This window comes from Mastomys coucha, unplaced genomic scaffold (assembly GCF_008632895.1).
Source record: "Mastomys coucha isolate ucsf_1 unplaced genomic scaffold, UCSF_Mcou_1 pScaffold22, whole genome shotgun sequence".
Classification (NCBI taxonomy): Eukaryota; Metazoa; Chordata; class Mammalia; order Rodentia; family Muridae; genus Mastomys; species Mastomys coucha.
Genome location: NW_022196905.1, coordinates 194,254,891 through 194,262,431, shown reverse-complemented (window position 1 = coordinate 194,262,431; position 7,541 = coordinate 194,254,891). Strand labels below are relative to the sequence as shown.

General features: G+C 35.3%; 1 protein-coding gene and 1 long non-coding RNA gene across 2 annotated transcripts in view; one reads left to right on the top strand and one right to left on the bottom strand.

Moving 5' to 3' along the window:
- Vegfc (vascular endothelial growth factor C) overlaps positions 1 to 7,541 on the bottom strand; it is a 94,671-nt gene that overhangs the window by 63,881 nt on the left and 23,249 nt on the right. The window lies entirely within an intron of this gene.
- LOC116069285 overlaps positions 364 to 7,541 on the top strand; it is a 21,275-nt gene continuing 14,097 nt past the window's right edge. Inside the window, exons 1-2 of the long non-coding RNA XR_004109955.1 lie at positions 364 to 425; positions 1,022 to 1,100. This is a non-coding gene — a long non-coding RNA (uncharacterized LOC116069285). The remainder of the gene's footprint in view (positions 426 to 1,021; positions 1,101 to 7,541) is intronic.

Sequence of the window (7,541 nt, the reverse complement as noted above, 5' to 3'; positions counted from 1 at the left end):
AGAACAAAAACCAGATTTCACTTTTACTTGTGAGCACTCAGCTATCCAGAACTATGAATAAAAATCTTTCAAAGCTTTGGCACTTCCCATATAGAAAGAGTCAATTAAGAAGTATGCAAATAAAAAAAAAAAAAGAAGTATGCAAATAAATAAAGAAATTATCAAAATGATTCTGAAAGTAGAGGACCACGATAAAACTGGGTGGTTAATTTGGAATAGAAAAAGAATGTAGACCCCTCCCCCACCATGCATTGGAACTGAAGCTGGAGTCTCAACAAAAAGCAGATCCAGCCATGCTCATCTAAGGAAGAACATTCCAAACTCTCAGAAAAGAATGCGATTACAAAACAGACAGAAGGAAAAGACTCCATTCTTCTGAAAATGTGGCAATGTGGTGGGAACAAAACTCACAGAAGTTCTTAGTGGTGAAAGCAGAATGGGTTGTGTTATCCTCAATATAGCATGTATCTAGGAAGGAGGTGGCTTCACAGTTAGAGAGACTATCTGACTTCCATGGATAGATTAGACTTGAATATGAAGGGAAGAGAAGAGAAGAGAGGAGAAGAGAGGAGAAGAGAAGAGAGAAGAGGAGAGGAGAAGAAGGGAGGGGAGGGGAGGAGAGGAGAGGGGAGAGAGAAGAAATTAGGTTTTACTGCAGTCATGAAAGCAGGGCATAATACCAAACCAGTTTAGGAATAGTGACCATTGAAATTCATAGACCTCATGGATTTTAGACATATTTTAGAGGAAAAGAATAGCTGACTTACTGATAGATTACTCGAGAATTTATACAATAACATTGAATAAAAAAAATCAAAGGTTTTCATAAGTTCATGTTAATTATACACACATACTCGATGCCTGGCACATAGGAAGTACACAATAAATAGCAACCAGATATAGACAGAAGGAGAACATATAGAGAAGAAAACTGTGAAAACAAGGTGACCATATGTTAATAGGTAGCAAAATAAGTTAATGGATAAAACAAATATTTCTTAACATGGTTTTTCTCCCTTAGCACCATCCATGATCAAGACCTCTTGTTGCCATTGGCTTTTCTACCCTTCCTCTGTTCCCAGAAATAATGACTGTGAGACGTAAGTAATTGCATATGAATAAATGCTTAGGCCATAAGCTTTGGCTTGTTCCCCTAGCTCATTAGTTACATAACCCATTTAAACAATCTATGCCTTCCCTAGAATTAGTTACCTCTTCTCAGGTTTAAGTGATCATATCTTCCAAAGTTGGCGATAATCTCCTACACCTGACTCTTTCTGAGAATTGTCTGTCTCTTGAAATATATCCCACCTTCTATTCCCCCCTCCATTCATTGGCTGTAGGCTTTTTTATTGACAGAGCACAGGAGATTATCTGTACAATCCATCTAATCCGTTTATGAATGTTAAATTTATAAAAAGTCACATACATGACACTTGCCTTGGATGTAGTACATGTTAAGAGCTAAATGAATAGGTAATAACTACTCTGACAGAGAGTAGATATAAGAGCCCTGGATCTATATTTATGTAAATATAGATACAATTTATATTACAAGGCATTCAATTAAAGCCATCAGTTTGATATGCTACCAATTACGACAAACAGATAAAATAAGAAGCAATCCTTGGACTCCCAAAAAATAATGTTGGTTCAAATTTAGGCAATGTCTAATTCTAATTTAAACTCTAAAGGATACATTAGAGAGATTAAAAATCAAAGTGCTATTCTCCACATCATATATATAATATTTTTCACCATTATTATTTATTATTCTTCAGTACCTTGTGCTCAGACTTTAAATTTTGTCCTCCTGAATATATATTCTGCTGCTTTTATAGTTTTTTCTGAGTCTAATTTTATTCACATTTCCTTAACATATAATTATTCCCAAATCTGAAGGATAGCAAGCCTCTTTAAGCAATCTGAAACTATCATTAACCTAATGATTTGGCAGCTTGGTAATCTTTGTTATGAAACTTACATTCAGAAATCTTTCACAGTCAGTGTCTTTTAGGAAAATGCTCTCTTCTCTTTTCCTCTATTACCATAGAGGTGAATATACAATCTCTCCAAATGTTTTCTGTGTCTCATAATCTGAAATGGTGTGTTCTGCATCTCAACATTTTTCTTTCATAAGCATCATTCAATAACATATTGTATATTACAGAATTCTTCATAAAAACCATTCAATAACATATTGTATATTACAGCATTCTTCATAAAACCATTCATTCTTATGGAGTTAAAATAGAAATGTGACATTAACCAATAGAAACTAATACCACACTATTACATATGAAAGGGCTCATTTTAGAGGACATATCTGTTAATTGTCTGTGTTTTCTTAATAAAGAAATTTTTTCCTTCTATAATCATCCTGAATTCGTGTGTACCCCACTGCCTTGTGTGGACTGCCAAATGAATATCTAGAGGGTTAACATGCTTCCCTTCAGTAAACTTGTATTTAGATGAACAAGTACCAAGCATTAATCACAGCAGATATTCCTGAGAATCAGGGAATGTACACTTTCAATCTTGGCAACTGGCATGCAAAAGTTCTGTACTGACAAAAAGTAAATTAAATGTCATTATCAATCTTGATCCATGTCAGGAAGGATAGAAGATACATGTGTCAGTAGTTTTCCAAGTTAACAGCATTCTGGACTTGGTAATTTGCTTGGTTGGGTAACTTGTCCCCAGGAATAAGATTTTTCTTCCAAGTCTAGTTGTACACTATAATTTATATCTTTTATGCAAAGTCTGAGTCCTTTCCATAATGGCCAGTTCTTAGCCTGTGTAGTATTCAAATACTAGACTGTAATGTTATCTGTGTTGGCAAACATTTTCTCTTGAAATGGTCAAGGCCTTTCTACACTGTCATCATCAAATGATTGCTTTTAGGACAGAACCAGGATTCTAAGCATTTCTAAGCATTCATTGCCAATTAATACTTGTTCAGCTCTTTTCTATACTTCTTAGTTTATCTTATTCTGACCAAGTCCTATAATAATGGAGATATCGTGTTGGGGAGATGGTTCAGTCAGTGAAACACTTGGTACACTAGCAAGAGAATGCATGTTTTACCTCCAGCACCCATGTGAAAAGCTGGGCATAGAACAAGTCTATATAACCTATGTGTAGACAAGGCAGAGACAGGAAGAACCCTAGAACTTACTGGCCAGTCAGTCTATTCAATCAATTCAAGGAAAATAGCCAGTACCAACCTCTGGCTTTTGTCTTCTAAAGATATAGATGACTGTTCAAGGGCACCTGCCAAAGCAGATAGATATATATATATATGATCTGAACGATACAGTAACCAAAATAGATCTTAGTAGATTAAATTAGTAACCATACAGCTAAAGAAAGAATTAGTGAAATAAAACAAAACAAACAACAACACAAATAAAACTTAAAAATGCTTAAGTGTGTGAGGGTGGGGAGAGTCACGATAGAAAGGAGGGAAAAGGTAATTAGTCAGATAAGATAATCTAAAGAAAAAAAGCTGAACAAGAAGAATCAACTCTTGAAGATGTTGCTAAATAAGGAAAGAGGTTAGAATTATTACACAGAGTCCGAAACTTCCTCTCCCTGGAGCCATATGTCCTTTATTTTTGGTCCAATTCTCTAGGAAGCAATATTTTTCTACCTTGCTTTTGAGGCCTGCCAATCACCACTTAGATTACAGGACCTGCTGCAATGATTCTAACTAGTCAATCGGAAAGATTGAAACCCTTGCTTTTTATGTAGAAATTTCAATAAAGGCTGTGGACTAAATTCTACCTTCCTTGCTGATCTCTGCCATCTGAGTACTTTCTTCAGTCTATGGATTAGTGAATGAAGTGTTTTTATAAAACTCACCATGAAATAAAATCTTCAATGTAGTGGTGAAGTCTCACGAGGAAGATAAATACTGATCTTGACCAAGGTTTCTACTGCTATGATAAACACTATGACCAACAGTATCTTGGGAAGGAAGGGTTTATTTCAATTTCTTACACATTACAGTGTATTATGAGGGAAAGGAAGGGCAGGAACCAATGAGGAGTGGATGAAGATGCCGTGCTTCTTACTAGAGACACAGTGGCTTAGTCTTCATGGATTGCTCATACTGCTTTCTTAGACTACCCTAGACCACCTGCCTAGAGGTAGCATTGCCCAGAATGGTCCATGGAAGAGTGCTGCTACTGGGTTGCTCTTCAAGATGTGCTCAGTCTGCCTTCTTAGACCACCCTGGAGCATCAGAACAGGGATGGCACCAAACATTATAGAAATCCATCCATATCAACCAAGAAAATAACCTAGAGGCTTGCACACCAACCAATCTGCTAAAGGCAATTAACAAAATAAGGTTCCCTGTTCCATAATGAGGTTGTATCACTCTGGCATACAACAAAAGCCAGCACAATGATAAAGGAGGATTGAGAGAAATGATATGCAGGATATCTAATAAGTGACCACTGTGTAAGGGCCATTCGACCCCAAGGGTTGTGACCCACAGGTTGAAATGAACTATGAGCACAGTAAACTTGACTTATTCCTTTTCTCTGTACTTTCTAGTTTCCTTATATGACTGACAGTGACTTAACAAAAACAGAGTCTGGTACCTTTCAATGGCTTCCACAACATGAAGAGCATTGGTATCTTAAAAAGAGTTATTTTATTTATATCTCCTAAGCGTGCCCTAAACAAGCACAGATAACATTAATTAATGGGTGCTTAGATGAGCTTCATTCTCTCTTATCAAGAGGCCAGGTCAAGAGTGTAACTCATACTTAAGAATGTAACACTTTTGGCAGGCACTGAAGAATGGACCAAGGCTTTATTGGAACTGACCCTAAACATGAAATACTGCATTAAATGGACTTCCTTACAATGTGGTTTGAGTAAAATGCTCCACATGTTCCCAGCAGGTAGAACTATTTAGGATGGTTTTGCAAATGTTAGGAGGTAGGCCCTATATGAAGGCATGTGGTTACTGAGAACATATCCATGAGATGGTTTGGTTCCAGACTTTCTGTCCTATCTCTGCTTTCTGTTTGACATGGGTAAGTTTCTTCTACATGTCCCCACTTCTAGGATATTCTTTACTAAGGATCCAGAAACATGGAACCAAGCCTTTAAATACTGCCACTATTAAATCATGAACTAAAAACAGGTTTTTCCTCCCCAGTGAGATAAGTATACAACAGAAGCATTATTCCTTTAGTTTATAGTCAAGGAAGCCTGACAAAAAAGCATATACATCCTAAGGTGCTCAATTCAAAGCTAGAACTACCTCCAAAGTCCATGTGATTTCAGTGACCCTAGGCTCTCTACTAACAATTCAAAATATAATGATTAAAAATAATGTACTTGAATTATCTGGGAGTCAAATCTAGGTCCCTGTACTCAGTAAAAATATACTACTAGTATTATTAGTAATCAATAGTAAAGAAATTCAAAGAAGCATATTCCTATAGTACTTGAGACAAAATCCTTATGCATTAGAAATATGTCTTCAGGCAATTTATAAAATATCAGGCAATTATATGGGATTTTAAAACAGCAATTATGGAAATTAAACTAGAGTAAATGTTCAGTCTCTGTTAGCTGGCTCCTATCACTTTTATTCCACTGATCTCAAAATACTTAGAATTATAGTTGTAAAACCCAGGTCCACATCTCTTTGAAGCAACTGAATGTCCTCTGTAAATACTACTGCTTAGAAGTGGGAATCTATGCTTTAAAAAAATTGTTATTAAAAAATTATTTTAAGTTATATCTGGCAACTAGTTTCGGCTACTTACAGACTCATTCCAAATTTGGCAAGTCATTTAGAATAAAAATCACTAAATTCTAAATTACTAAAACTATTATTATGGAAACAGTATAAAATATTCATCACCAGAATGATTTTTTAAAATATATTTAGCAAGTTTATTCATCTAGTTATAAAGTTTCTTTTACAATGTGACATGGTATTTCCAGTGACCAAAAGGGTACTGCCCTGACACAGCAGAGCCAAATAAAGTCCCAAAGTAGACATCTCAGACAGAAAATAAAGGAAACACATAACATGCTTCCAACTTGAAATTATCTGCTTCTGGATCCCTACCTTTAAAACCTCTGGCTGGACTATTTTAGAAATCAACAATCATTGTGTTGTGATTTAAAAAGATTTATTTGGAGTTTAGGAAAATGAGGAACTACACTGTGACTGGTGAATCATGAGGCACGTTATGATTCATGTTGCATGTGGGGAGTGCCTTTGTGTCTAGAATGACCATGCTTACAGTACCCTACAAGCCCTCATGAGAATCATACAATATCCTCTTATCTCATACAACATGGAAGCGTAAATAACTGATAATTATGCGAGTGTTCTCTCTCTTATAGAAACCATTTAAATATGGGATTCAAAGTAGGGATCAATGTATAAAGTATATTCTAATGTGAGTTCTACTAAGATATCAGCACAATGGACAGTCATAGAGTTATACTGTGAAAAATAGTTCAAAACAATAAGGCCATATAATCCAATTGCAGGTGAAAATTCAAATAATAAACTACTTAAATCCTAGCATGGAGATTAAATGGGAAAATGTTCTAATGTCAAATGTTCTTAAAGGAATAAGTGTTTTCAACTCCCTTTAAAGTGCTTTTGCATGTCTACATCAAGTTATATTTGATACATGGTCTACTTAAGTGAAAATATTTTTTAAAAATAAGAATTCAAATAAGCAGCTGGAGAGATGATGGCTTAATGGCTAAGAGCACTTGTTCTTCTTGCCGAGGCGAGGCTCTAGGCTTAGTTTTCAGCACCCACATGGTGGCTAGCAACTGTATGTAACTCCACTTCCAAGGAATCTGATGTCTTCTTTTGGAAAATTTTCTGATTTCAACTTCACACACAGAAAATAAGAAAGTGAAAGAAGATGGAATATCATTCTGTTACAAAAAAAAATAATGTAATACTTACCTAATTATATTGGACTTAAACCTACATTATTTTAGTACTTTTTCAGAGCCATAGACCTCCCAAAAATTTACTGTCTTCATTGTACATCCAATTTTGACATATGAAAACTGATTTCAGATCCTCATCTCTATGACTAATTAGTGGAAAAATGCTCTCTTCAAATTAGACCTTAAATCCTTAGGACATGGATAGTAGTATTAATCTTACTCAAAACTCAGTGTTTCAAAAACATTCACTGTACAAGTTACTTGAAAAAGAATGCATCAAGGTTGGAAGCCACAAAAAGAGAAAATATTTAGAAAACAGCAACAAATGCTACCAGTATTCTAATTAGATTCTACTCTCCTTTGTTCTTCACAAGAAGAATTTTAATATCTTTGAAACCACACATATTTTGCTACTTAGCCTGTCTTGAAACAAAAGATGGCAAAGAGATAGTTTTGATCAAAAGCTATTTTTAGAAGGTTTTTTTTGTCGTTCTATTATACACTCCAACACTCCAATCTTCCATTCTTCCTTCCAATCAGATACAATGTTACAGAGGCATAAGAGTTACCACAACCACAGGAACCCAGAA